The 13396-nt window shown below is 48.1% G+C and overlaps 1 protein-coding gene across 1 annotated transcript in view; it reads left to right on the top strand.

Annotated features, from left to right (window-relative positions):
* The first annotated feature begins 3467 nt into the window (after positions 1-3467).
* Positions 3468-13396, top strand: part of NCOA1 (nuclear receptor coactivator 1) — a 559390-nt gene continuing 549461 nt past the window's right edge. The window contains exon 1 of the mRNA XM_066594793.1: positions 3468-3507. The gene's annotated coding sequence lies outside the window, so the exon portion shown is untranslated. The remainder of the gene's footprint in view (positions 3508-13396) is intronic.

The following is a 13396-nucleotide window of genomic DNA, read 5'->3' as shown; positions in this document are numbered from 1 at the left end:
GAGTTCGGATGAAGAGGAGTATGAGGATGTGCAGGAGAGTCTGGGGGAGCAGCCTGTGTGCTCTGGTGAGCAATCACTGACCCAGAGCAGCACCACAAGTGCCAGAAGTCTCCTGCCTGAGGAGGTAGAACTGCCACCAACATCAGAGGAGTCTGAGGTGGAGGGGAGAAGGAAGACAGGAGCACTACAAGTGCAGAAGACCCCACAGTTGGAAGCCTCTCCAGATATGGGGGGCTTCATGTTTGGCAATGATTTGCCAGAAAAAGACTCTGTAGTTCATAAAAAAAGGCAACAGAAGAAACCAGTGAAGGTGCAGGAGAGGTTGGTTTTTGTAGCAGTCCCTGAGAGCACTGGTCCAGCTGAAAAGTCGGATCAGGGCTCTGACCCCAAGAACCCCCCTAGCTCAGGCTCTGAGGTGGGCCGGGAGCGGGGCGTTGGGAAGAAAAGGGCCGAGCTGGTCAGACCCCCTGTCCCTGTGTTAGGTGGTAATGGGGACAGAGAGGTCAGGAAGAAAGGCGCAGAAAAGGCCAGTACAGCTGGAGGTGACCAAGGTGATGGAATGGAGAGCGGCAGCGGTGCCACAGGCATGGAGAGTGGCAGCGGTGCCACAGGCATGGGGAGTGGCAGCGGTGCCACAGGCATGGGGAGTGGCAGCGGTGCCACAAGCAACGTTGCAAGCGGGGCCTGTGATGCAGAGGGGGCTCCTGGCCAAGCAGGATCCCGGGCTTCCAGCGATGTCGAGGCCAAAAAGAAAAAAGGGAAAAACAGGAAAAAGAATAAAAACAAAACTGATGAGGTCCTTCCATCTACCTCCGTGAAGGCCAAGACCCAAAGTCCAGATCCAGCTAAAGGAGTGAATGTGAGAGAGAATGCTGGTGATGGGGGAGAGGATGCTGGGGGTGCTGGTTGTGCCTCTGCTACATCTGGCAACGGTGATGCCACACAAGTGGATGCTGGTTTGGGTGGAGGTTCAAGGGATGGTAATGTAGTAAGGCAAGAGGGGTTACAGGTTCCAGTCGCCCCTCCAGCGGCGACAACAACTGGTAGGAGTTATGCCAGTGTCGCCGCTGGAGGGAGTGGGTCCTCCTTGTCTCCAGGCTCTAGGGAGGGCGTTTTGCAACAGCGTCTCCTGGAGGCTTTACGGAAGGGGGAGAGTACAATCACAGTTGGAGGAAGAGAGGTGGATCTATCTCTCTGGAAAGAGAGACATGGCTTGGGTGCCTTCCGAGAGCAAAGGGGGGAGACCGTATGGTCCCTACCGACACCCGGGCAGGACGCAGGTCGTAGGAATGTGGTCCGTCTTCGTTGGAGAGGCAATGATGCATGCCCCCCGAGGGCAAGGGTAGTGGAGCTTCTGCTGAAGATGGGCTTCAGGGCGGTTGACATCTTTGCCCTGATCCATCCGTACGGCACGTCTGAGTTTGACATCAGTTTCGTTCGCCCAGAGGGCCTAGAAATCTTCTGGGGGAATTACGAGCTGGTGAAAAATGAGCCCGGCTGGCGAGACTTTGCCATCCAGGTGGTGTCTCGCCAGAGCAGCATCAAGAAGGTGACCGTTTTGACTCGTAACGAGTCACTTTCTTGCTTTGACATCATGACGTGGCTCAGTAGGTACGGAGAGGTGACGGAGATGCCCCAAAAGAACAGGGATGAGCACGGCATATGGTCTGGGGCCTGGACGTTTATGGTCAAGCTGAAGCGTTTAGGAAACTCAGTGGCTCACATACCATCTGCAGCCTTCCTCGGCAGGGATCGTATCTTGGCCTTTTACCAGGGGCAGCCGAAGCTCTGCCACAGGTGCGGCGACCCCTCACACTTGAGCGCCGCTTGTAAGACCTTGAAGTGCGCTCTGTGTGGGGGTCTGGGTCATCTAGCCGCCTCCTGTGCGGAGATTAGGTGTAACCTGTGTGGTGACCTCGGTCACCCGTTTAGTCGCTGCCCACGTTCCTTTGCCAATGCGGTCTCAGCACCTACTGATGGGGGTCATGATGTGGCCTCTGGGGGTGAGGGGACCAGCAGAGGTGGAGGAGCTCAGGAGCCAGTGAAGAACCGCCAAAAGACGCCTGCGGAGCAGAGGCGTCAGGAGAAACGCAGACGGAGCAGGGAGCTGACAGGAGCGCCCACAGCAGGTGGGTCGATGGTGGCCCCTGTTCCAGAAGCAAATCTCGCGGCTGAGGCTTTGAGGGACAGCGATTTAGATGAAGAGGACAGGAGGATCCAGAGGGAGGAGACCAACTCTGCAGATTCCTCCCACTGTGAAAGTGTGGATGAGGAAGGCAAGAGGTGGCTAGAGAAACGGCGTAAGCTAGGTGCCACGAGGAGGAAACGAAGGGGGGATTCAAGATCTTCTCCCACCCCGGGCCAAGTACTGGAAGGAAAAGCCTGCTCACCTCCAGTTGGACTCTCCAATAGGTTCCGAGCCCTCCAAGACATCTCTTCCTCCTCTTCTGAGGGGGAGGCGGAGGGCAAGGTCCCTAGGGCAAAGGAAGGGTCAACAGGGGGCGCTGAGTCTCCACCTCGTGAAGGCATAGTTCCTTCCGGGGTGGAGGCTACTCTGGAGCCTGGAAACAAGGACGACGGGGTCGGGGGATCCCCTGCTATGGACACAACTGTGTCCAAAAAAAGAGGTAAGGGGCTTTCCTCTGACCCCGAGGAAGCGGGTGTGAGGAAGAAAGCCATCTAATTTAATCACTCATGATGGCGGCACCCACTCCGCTGACTCTGGCATCAATTAACGTTGCCAGCATTAAGTCTGATACGGCTAGATTTGCGGCCTTTGATTTTCTCGGCCGCGTTGAAGCCGACATTTTATTTTTGCAGGAGACCAGGCTGTCTGACTTGGCAGCCGTACATAAGGCAAAAAGGGAGTGGAGGTCAGGCCCTTCCTACTGGTCTCTTGCGGCCGAGCCGTATAGCGGAGTGGCGGTTCTTTTTACCGCAGCGGTTGAATGCCGACGAGTTATTGAATTAGAAATGGGAAGGTGCCTGATCTTAGATGTCCTCATGAAGGGACACGAATTGAGACTTGTCAACATCTACGGTCCCCAGTCAAAAAAGGACAGGAAGAGTCTCTTTATGAGGATCAAGCCCTACCTTTTTACCAGCCGCCAAGTTGTCTTTGGAGGTGACTTTAATGCAGTCACAAGAGCCCGCGATAGGGGAGGCTCTGGAGACAGGCGGTTGACTTTTGACAGCGTCGCACTTAATAGCATAGCTAGCGAGGCTCGCCTGGTGGATGTCCACATCCGGCACACCCCAGGCCACGAGGGGTTCACCTATTATAGAGGTCAGAGCAGGTCTAGAATAGACAGGTTTTATTTGAAGGAGGAAGCCATCTCTTCACCAGTGTCCGTTGTTGAGGTGGAATTCTCCGACCACTGTCTAATATTGTTTTCTCTGAATGTTGCAGAGACCCCCCGGATGGGCAGAGGTTTTTGGAGACTGAATTCATCACTCCTGGAGGAAGCAGAGATAAGACAGTCCTTTGAGGATTTTCTGCAGAGCCAGGTACCATTACTGGATCTCTGTAGCAGTAAGTCAGAGTGGTGGGAGATGTTCAAAAGGAGGGCGGCGAGGTTCTTCCGAGAGCTCTCCAACCTCAGATGCCTGGACAGGTACCGCCTGTACAACGGCCTGAGGAGGAAACTCGAACATCTCGTTTCGACTGGAGGTAGCCGCGAGGAGATCTCCAGAGTGAAATCTTTGCTCAAGAAGTGCCAGTATGACAGACACGCATCCTTGGTTTTTGAGAGGGATTTCGGGAAGTACCGCTCGCCCGACCCTTACAGAAACTGTAGGATGTCAGTGAATAGTAAAGTGGTCACTGGACTGATCGATAGTACAGGATCCCTGAATCGATCCAGATCAGGGATTTTGGAGGTCGTCAGATCCTACTACTCGCAACTCTTGGGAAAGAGGGATCTAGATTCGGAAGTAATGTCGGCTTTCCTGGCCGAAACTGTCCCTGAGCCGGGGGTAGACACCTCTCTTGATGTTTTGACAGGAGAGATCAGAATAGAGGAAGTTAAACTGGCGATTGATGGGCTCCGGCTCAAAAAATCGCCAGGACCGGACGGACTAACATCCGAGTATTATAAGACCTTCAAGGACCTCTTGAGTCCCCTCTTGACGGAGGTATTAAATGAGTGTCTTTCCTCGGGCACTCTGCCAAAGTCAATGAGGAGGTCAGCTTTGATCCTTCTGTCAAAGGGTAAAGACTCGAGCCGTATTGAGAACTGGCGTCCCATAGCACTTCTCAATACGGACAGGAAGGTTCTGGCAAAAGTGCTGTTTAATCGGTTGGTCAAGTTTGCACCCCGGCTCCTCTCGGGCGCCCAGCATTGCTCTGTTCCAGGCCGTAGCACCTTTAGCGCTGTTCTTGGTGTCCGGGAGGCAGTGGAGCAGGGTAGGGCTGGTCACTGGGAGGGGTACTTGCTGTCCTTGGACCAGGCCAAAGCGTTTGATCGGGTTAACCACGAGTACCTCTGGTCAGTCCTTCTGAGATACGGCCTGCCAGTGGGGTTTGTTGATTGGCTGCGAACATTGTATGCAGGGGCTGAGACTTTCCCGCTGGTGAACGGTTGGCTTGGCCGCCCTTTTGAGGTGGGGTCCGGTGTCCGTCAGGGCTGTCCTCTAAGTCCCCTGTTGTATGTGTTTGCGATAGATCCCTTCCTTAGGAGGGTTGATTGTGGACCTATAGCAGGGGTCGGGATGGACCGGGTGGTGCCGGAGGCTACCCTGAGGGCAGTGGCATATGCCGATGATGTCACGCTCTTCGTATCCTCAAGGGAGGAGGCGGAGTTTGTGTTGTCAGAGGTGGATGGCTACTCAGAGGCATCTGGGTCCAGGGTCAACTGGGATAAGTGCGAAAGTCTCTGGTTAGGAAGGGGGGATCCTGTGTTTGATCTCCCGGACACTCTTCCGGTGCCCCAGACTTCAGCAAAAGTTCTTGGCATCAAATTTGGCCAGGGGGATTACCCCATGCAAAATTGGGTAGACAGGCTGGACGGTGCCACTCACAAGGTCAATCAGTGGAAGGGTTGGTCTTTAACCCTTCGGGAAAGAGTTAGCTTGATCAAAACATACCTGCTCCCTTTATTCATCTACCTGGGCAGCGTATGCATTTTGCCAGAGCCTCTCTGGACCCGGGTCTACAACCTGTTCTTCCTAATGTTGTGGGGGAACAGGTTGAACCTGATCAGGAGAGATGTTACATACCGCACGAGGAGACTAGGGGGGTTGTCTATGGTCAACCCTGTGGTGTTTCTTGTAGACACCTTCTTTAAGATCAACATAGGCAACCTCTGGCAAGAGAGGGCTCCTCCGTGGGTCTACTCCTGCCGGGGATGGTTTCGGCCCTTCTTCCAGGAATGGGAGACAGGAGGGCGAGTGAAGGACCTTCGCACGCAGCACGGACATCTCCCGGCTTACGCTACCTTGGTTCTGAAGGTGATACGCCGGTGGGGTCTGGGGATGTGGGAGATCAGGACTCTGACGAGGAGGCTCCTCGACGAAAGAGTCCTGTTGACCCATTTCCAGAAGCCCCTGGCGCTCAAGGACTGCCCAAGTCGGGACCTGGAGGGAGGGTTACGTTTACTGAATTCAACCCGGGTCCCCTTGAAGTTTTGGGACTTGGCTTGGCGCTGCTTTCACGGGAGACTGTATGTAAGGGGTAACTTGAAGAGCAGGCCTCTGATTGACAGGGGTTGCCCCCGTCAGGAGTGCAGCGACGTGCTGGAAAGCATGGAGCATTTCCTGCTTCAGTGCCCCTTTAATACAGAGGTATACCAACGGGTAGGGGTCTCCATAGGCTGGCATCAGCTGGCACACCTCTCCTATGCGGAGTGGGCTTATGGAGCCTTCAGAGGCCTTGGTGGCAGGGACCGCTGCACTTTATTTCTAGTTAGCCTAGTGGTCAGGTTCCACATCTGGAGTGCACGGTGCCTGATTTCGACGGAACTGAAAGTCCTCCCCGTGGATACGGTATGTAGGAACATCCTGGGTGACCTGGTGAAGGTGCGTTCTTTGGAGTATGAGAGGCTGGGCACATCTAAGGCTTCTCTCCTATGGAGAGGGCTTGTATTTCGTTAGGGACAGTCTTTTCTTAATCTTCTAGGGGCAGAGTAGGGAGAGAATAGGGACAGGATAGGGAAAGAGGAGGGATAGGGCAGGGACAGTTTTCCATGAAGGGTCAGACTGAGGGGCAGACTAAGGACAGTCTAGGGCAAATTAGGGAGAGAATAGGGACACCTTTTTAAATTCAAGGGATAGAACATTGTGATGTCTGTGCCCGGCTTATCACCTCCAATCCCGGTGGGGGGCTGTGAGTGCACCATGAAGCTTTTTGTTTTGGTATGGGCAAAATGGAATGAAGTAGGGCTGCAGGAGAGCCGACCTTAGGCTTTCGGGTTATGTATATAGTATATATTATGTATGTTGGTTGGAGTGTATTATGCTTTTGTATATATTGTATATTGTATATATTCACGTTCTGGGTGGTAGTTAGGTTGGGTGGGGAGTTGGGGGGAGAGGGATTCACGCCTCGAGCCGTAGCCTGGCACGTCCCGAACATTGAACTCTGGGCACGGACTGGTGGAGCGGGCATGGCCCCCAGGCTGCGGCAGGCACAGTGTGCTATTTCCTAAAAAAAAAAAAAAAACCCTGGTGTGGCTTGGCACATCCTGAACTAAGAACTCTGGGCATGGACTGTTGGAGCAGGCTTGGCCCCCAAGCTGCACTGGGGACCCAAAAAAAAAACAAAAAAAAAAAAAACCAAGCATATTTTTAGTTAGTTATTTATGCCAGTTGGCTCGGTCTTTCTGTTTGAATTTGGTTATTTATGTTGCTATTTCAGTTATTTCTGCTGTTTCTGTTATTGCTTAAGTTTTGTTCTGTGTGGGTGCAGTGCGGCACGGCTGGACCTGGAGTTATAGTTTACAGGGTTTATATGTAGTTATAGTTTCCTTAGTTTTATATTTTAGGTATATAGTTGTATACTGTGTTATATGCTGAGTGTGTATGTGTGTGGGTGTGTACGGCGGGGAGGAAACCCGGATATGGACATTTTACTTTGTTTATGGATCACGGACTGTGGGGGAAGGGCCTTATATTGCTTTATATGGTTATTCTGATTGTTACAGTTTGTCTTTGTTGTGTTTTTTACTTTTATAATAAAAGATATACAAGATGTAACTCAGGATCAGTACAGGATAAGTAATGTATGTACACAGTGACTCCCCCAGCAGCATAGTGAGTGCAGCTCTGGAGTATAATACAGGATGTAACTCAGGGTCAGTACAGGATAAGTAATGTATGTACACAGTGACTCCACCAGCAGAATAGTGAGTGCGGCTCTGGAGTATAATACAGGATGTAACTCAGGGTCAGTACAGGATAAGTAATGTATGTACACAGTGACTCCACCAGCAGAATAGTGAGTGCAGCTCTGGAGTATAATACAGGATGTAACTCAGGGTCAGTACAGGATAAGTAATGTATGTACACAGTGACTCCACCAGCAGAATAGTGAGTGCAGCTCTGGAGTATAATACAGAATGTAACTCAGGATCAGTACAGGATAAGTAATGTATGTACACAGTGACTCCACCAGCAGAATAGTGAGTGCAGCTCTGGAGTATAATACAGGATGTAACTCAGGGTCAGTACAGGATAAGTAATGTATGTACACAGTAACTCCACCAGCAGAATAGTGAGTGCAGCTCTGGAGTATAATACAGGATGTAACTCAGGAGCAGTACAGGATAAGTAATGTATGCACACAGTGACTCCACCAGCAGAATAGTGAGTGCAGCTCTGGAGTATAATACAGGATGTAACTCAGGATCAGTGCAGGATAAGTAATGTATGTACACAGTGACTCCACCAGCAGAATAGTGAGTGCGGCTCTGGAGTATAATACAGGATGTAACTCAGGGTCAGTACAGGATAAGTAATGTATGTACACAGTGACTCCACCAGCAGAATAGTGAGTGCAGCTCTGGAGTATAATACAGGATGTAACTCAGGGTCAGTACAGGATAAGTAATGTATGTACACAGTGACTCCACCAGCAGAATAGTGAGTGCAGCTCTGGAGTATAATACAGAATGTAACTCAGGATCAGTACAGGATAAGTAATGTATGTACACAGTGACTCCACCAGCAGAATAGTGAGTGCAGCTCTGGAGTATAATACAGGATGTAACTCAGGGTCAGTACAGGATAAGTAATGTATGTACACAGTAACTCCACCAGCAGAATAGTGAGTGCATCTCTGGAGTATAATACAGGATGGAACTCAGGATCAGTACAGGATAAGTGATGTATGTACACAGTGACTTCACCAGCAGAATAGTGAGTGCAGCTCTGGAGTATAATACAGGATGTAACTCAGGGTCAGTACAGGATAAGTAATGTATGTACACAGTGACTCCACCAGCAGAATAGTGAGTGCATCTCTGGAGTATAATACAGGATGGAACTCAGGATCAGTACAGGATAAGTGATGTATGTACACAGTGACTTCACCAGCAGAATAGTGAGTGCAGCTCTGGAGTATAATACAGGATGTAACTCAGGGTCAGTACAGGATAAGTAATGTATGTACACAGTGACTCCACCAGCAGAATAGTGAGTGCGGCTCTGGAGTATAATACAGGATGTAACTCAGGGTCAGTACAGGATAAGTAATGTATGTACACAGTGACTCCACCAGCAGAATAGTGAGTGCAGCTCTGGAGTATAATACAGGATGTAACTCAGGGTCAGTACAGGATAAGTAATGTATGTACACAGTGACTCCACCAGCAGAATAGTGAGTGCAGCTCTGGAGTATAATACAGAATGTAACTCAGGATCAGTACAGGATAAGTAATGTATGTACACAGTGACTCCACCAGCAGAATAGTGAGTGCAGCTCTGGAGTATAATACAGGATGTAACTCAGGGTCAGTACAGGATAAGTAATGTATGTACACAGTAACTCCACCAGCAGAATAGTGAGTGCAGCTCTGGAGTATAATACAGGATGTAACTCAGGAGCAGTACAGGATAAGTAATGTATGCACACAGTGACTCCACCAGCAGAATAGTGAGTGCAGCTCTGGAGTATAATACAGGATGTAACTCAGGATCAGTGCAGGATAAGTAATGTATGTACACAGTGACTCCACCAGCAGAATAGTGAGTGCGGCTCTGGAGTATAATACAGGATGTAACTCAGGGTCAGTACAGGATAAGTAATGTATGTACACAGTGACTCCACCAGCAGAATAGTGAGTGCAGCTCTGGAGTATAATACAGGATGTAACTCAGGGTCAGTACAGGATAAGTAATGTATGTACACAGTGACTCCACCAGCAGAATAGTGAGTGCAGCTCTGGAGTATAATACAGAATGTAACTCAGGATCAGTACAGGATAAGTAATGTATGTACACAGTGACTCCACCAGCAGAATAGTGAGTGCAGCTCTGGAGTATAATACAGGATGTAACTCAGGGTCAGTACAGGATAAGTAATGTATGTACACAGTAACTCCACCAGCAGAATAGTGAGTGCAGCTCTGGAGTATAATACAGGATGTAACTCAGGAGCAGTACAGGATAAGTAATGTATGCACACAGTGACTCCACCAGCAGAATAGTGAGTGCAGCTCTGGAGTATAATACAGGATGTAACTCAGGATCAGTGCAGGATAAGTAATGTATGTACACAGTGACTCCACCAGCAGAATAGTGAGTGCAGCTCTGGGGTATAATACAGGATGTAACTCAGGATCAGTACAGGATAAGTAATGTATGTACACAGTGACTCCACCAGCAGAATAGTGAGTGCAGCTCTGCAGTATAATACAGGATGTAACTCAGGATCAGTACAGGATAAGTAATGTATGTACACAGTGACTCCACCAGCAGAATAGTGAGTGCAGCTCTGCAGTATAATACAGGATGTAACTCAGGATCAGTACAGGATAAGTAATGTATGTACACAGTGACTCCACCAGCAGAATAGTGAGTGCAGCTCTGCAGTATAATACAGGATGTAACTCAGGATCAGTACAGGATAAGTCATGTATGTACACGGTGACTCCACTAGCAGAATAGTGAGTGCAGCTCTGGGGTATAATACAGGATGTAACTCAGGATCAGTACAGGATAAGTAATGTATGTACACAGTGACTCCACCAGCAGAATAGTGAGTGCAGCTCTGGAGTATAATACAGGATGTAACTCAGGATCAGTACAGGATAAGTAATGTATGTACACAGTGACTCCACCAGCAGAAGAGTGAGTGCAGCTCTGGAGTATAATACAGGATGTAACTCAGGAGCAGTACAGGATAAGTAATGTATGCACACAGTGACTCCACCAGCAGAATAGTGAGTGCAGCTCTGGAGTATAATACAGGATGTAACTCAGGATCAGTGCAGGATAAGTAATGTATGTACACAGTGACTCCACCAGCAGAATAGTGAGTGCAGCTCTGGGGTATAATACAGGATGTAACTCAGGATCAGTACAGGATAAGTAATGTATGTACACAGTGACTCCACCAGCAGAATAGTGAGTGCAGCTCTGCAGTATAATACAGGATGTAACTCAGGATCAGTACAGGATAAGTAATGTATGTACACAGTGACTCCACCAGCAGAATAGTGAGTGCAGCTCTGCAGTATAATACAGGATGTAACTCAGGATCAGTACAGGATAAGTAATGTATGTACACAGTGACTCCACCAGCAGAATAGTGAGTGCAGCTCTGCAGTATAATACAGGATGTAACTCAGGATCAGTACAGGATAAGTCATGTATGTACACGGTGACTCCACTAGCAGAATAGTGAGTGCAGCTCTGGGGTATAATACAGGATGTAACTCAGGATCAGTACAGGATAAGTAATGTATGTACACAGTGACTCCACCAGCAGAATAGTGAGTGCAGCTCTGGAGTATAATACAGGATGTAACTCAGGATCAGTACAGGATAAGTAATGTATGTACACAGTGACTCCACCAGCAGAAGAGTGAGTGCAGCTCTGGAGTATAATACAGGATGTAACTCAGGATCAGTACAGGATAAGTAATGTATGTACACAGTGACTCCACCAGCAGAAGAGTGAGTGCAGCTCTGGAGTATAATACAGGATGTAACTCAGGATCAGTACAGGATAAATAATGTATGTACACAGTGACTCCACTAGCAGAATAGTGAGTGCAGCTCTGGAGTATAATACAGGATGTAACTCAGGATCAGTACAGGATAAGTAATGTATGTACACAGTGACTCCACCAGCAGAATAGTGAGTGCAGCTCTGGAGTATAATACATATAATTCCAGAAGTGAAACCTAGATACATAGCCACTAAGAGCTAATGAATTTGTCTACTGTCCGGCCCCATGCCATGCGATGATGTGGGTGGAGGTTACTTGGGATATTCCACAGTAGAGCTCATTAATAATGAATGGTGGAATTATAGTCCCTCTCTATGAGAAGACATGACGGTTCTTCACACCCCCCTCCACCCCGGGTATCTCTGACACATACAAGGCACCGAAGTGATCCAATGAATGGCTTCTAAAGTGACGGTGAATTTTTTATCAGCGCCATCTCTTATTTATAACGCTTTTTATGTATATTTTATCGTCATTACGGGCGGCGCTGACGCGGGATGCCGCTTGCTATTTCATGCGCCTTCGAGTTCATGCAGAGTTCAGCCCCGTCACGTGATCGTGTTGTTGAGTATTTCACTTAAAGGAACAGGACAGATCAGATCCATATTGTACATCTCCTGGACAGATATGTCTCGGCTGCTATATAAAGTATTCACCCCCCTTTGTCACTGATCAGCAGTGGATATAACCGCAGCAGCTCCAGTTACAGAGGAATGTCCCAACCAAGGCCGTGCGGTGAAGCAACTGAACACACAGTGATAACTGCTTCACTACCGTAGACATCACACATAATACCGCTGCCCCCTGCTGGCACCGTTGGGGCACCACTAATGCACTACAAGCATTCTAGCTGTCTATTTAATAGGGTATTATGTGTGTACTGTATGGAGGATATAGCTGTGTGTACAGTATAGCAGCACTAGTTACTGGACTATGTTACATTACGGTAGAAACACCTTTAATGCTGTACTGTACAAATAAATAATTCCGCTATACAGTGTGTATATATATATATATATATATATATATATATATATATATATAATCCTGCAATGCAGCGTTCTAGCTGTCTTTTTAATAGGGTATTTGTGCACAGTATAGAGCCTTTAGCTATGTGCACAGTGTAACAGCACTACTTACTAGAATGTATGAATAGTGCTGTGGTAATGACAGCTGTGCCTGCAATTACCAGCGCCGGTCACTACACAGCAGTTGGAGCTATCTGCTTCCATGCCTTTCCCTGTGCGTTGTGGTGCTGATAGCAGACACCCGATCAGCGGATCAGCCAGGGTCCTTAGCGGCGGACCCCACTCTATCCACTATTGATGACCTATCCTGAGGCATTAGTTATGTGTGCGGCATGGCAGCATTATTAATAGGTACTGTATAGTGAGATTATTTATTTTTATAGCAAAACAACATCATTTATGTTTAGTGTATGGCGGTGTTAGTTATGTCTGCTGTATACCAGTGTTATTAATGGGTTCTGTATGGTCGCATTAGTTATGTCTGTGGTATACCAGTGTTATTAATATAAATGGGGTACTGTATGGTGGCATTACTCATGATGGGATTATTTGTGTACTGTATGGTGGCATTAGTGATGTCTGCGTATACCAGTGTTATTAATATATGCGGTGCTGTATGGTGACATTACTCATGACGGCATTATTTATGTGTACTGGATGAGGGCATTAGTTATGTCCGCGGTATACCAGTGTTATTAATATATGTTGTACTGTATGGTGACATTACTCATGACGGCATTATTTATGTGTACTACATGATGGTGTAAGTTATGTCCGCGGTACACTAATGTTATTAATAGGTACTGTATGATGGTGTTAATTATGTCTGCGGTATACCAGTGTTATTAATATATGCTGTACTGTATGGTGACATTACTCATGGCTACATTATTTATGTGTACTGTATGAGGGCATTAGTTATGTTTGCATATACCAGTGTTATTAATATATGCTGTACTGTATGATGGCATTAGCTATGTCCGTGGTATACTAGTGTCATTAATATATGTTGTACTATATGGTGACATTACTCATGACGGCATTATTTATGTGTACTGTATGGTGGTATTAGTTATGTCCGCAGTATACCAGTGTTATTAATATATGCTGTGCTGTATGGTGACATTACTCATGACGGCATTATTTATGTGTACTGTTTGATGGTGTAAGTTATGTCCGCGGTATATTAGTGTTAATAGG

This window comes from Eleutherodactylus coqui, chromosome 1 (assembly GCF_035609145.1).
Source record: "Eleutherodactylus coqui strain aEleCoq1 chromosome 1, aEleCoq1.hap1, whole genome shotgun sequence".
Classification (NCBI taxonomy): domain Eukaryota; kingdom Metazoa; phylum Chordata; class Amphibia; order Anura; family Eleutherodactylidae; genus Eleutherodactylus; species Eleutherodactylus coqui.
Note: the sequence above shows the minus strand (reverse complement) of the source record. Positions and strands in the feature narration are given on the sequence as shown.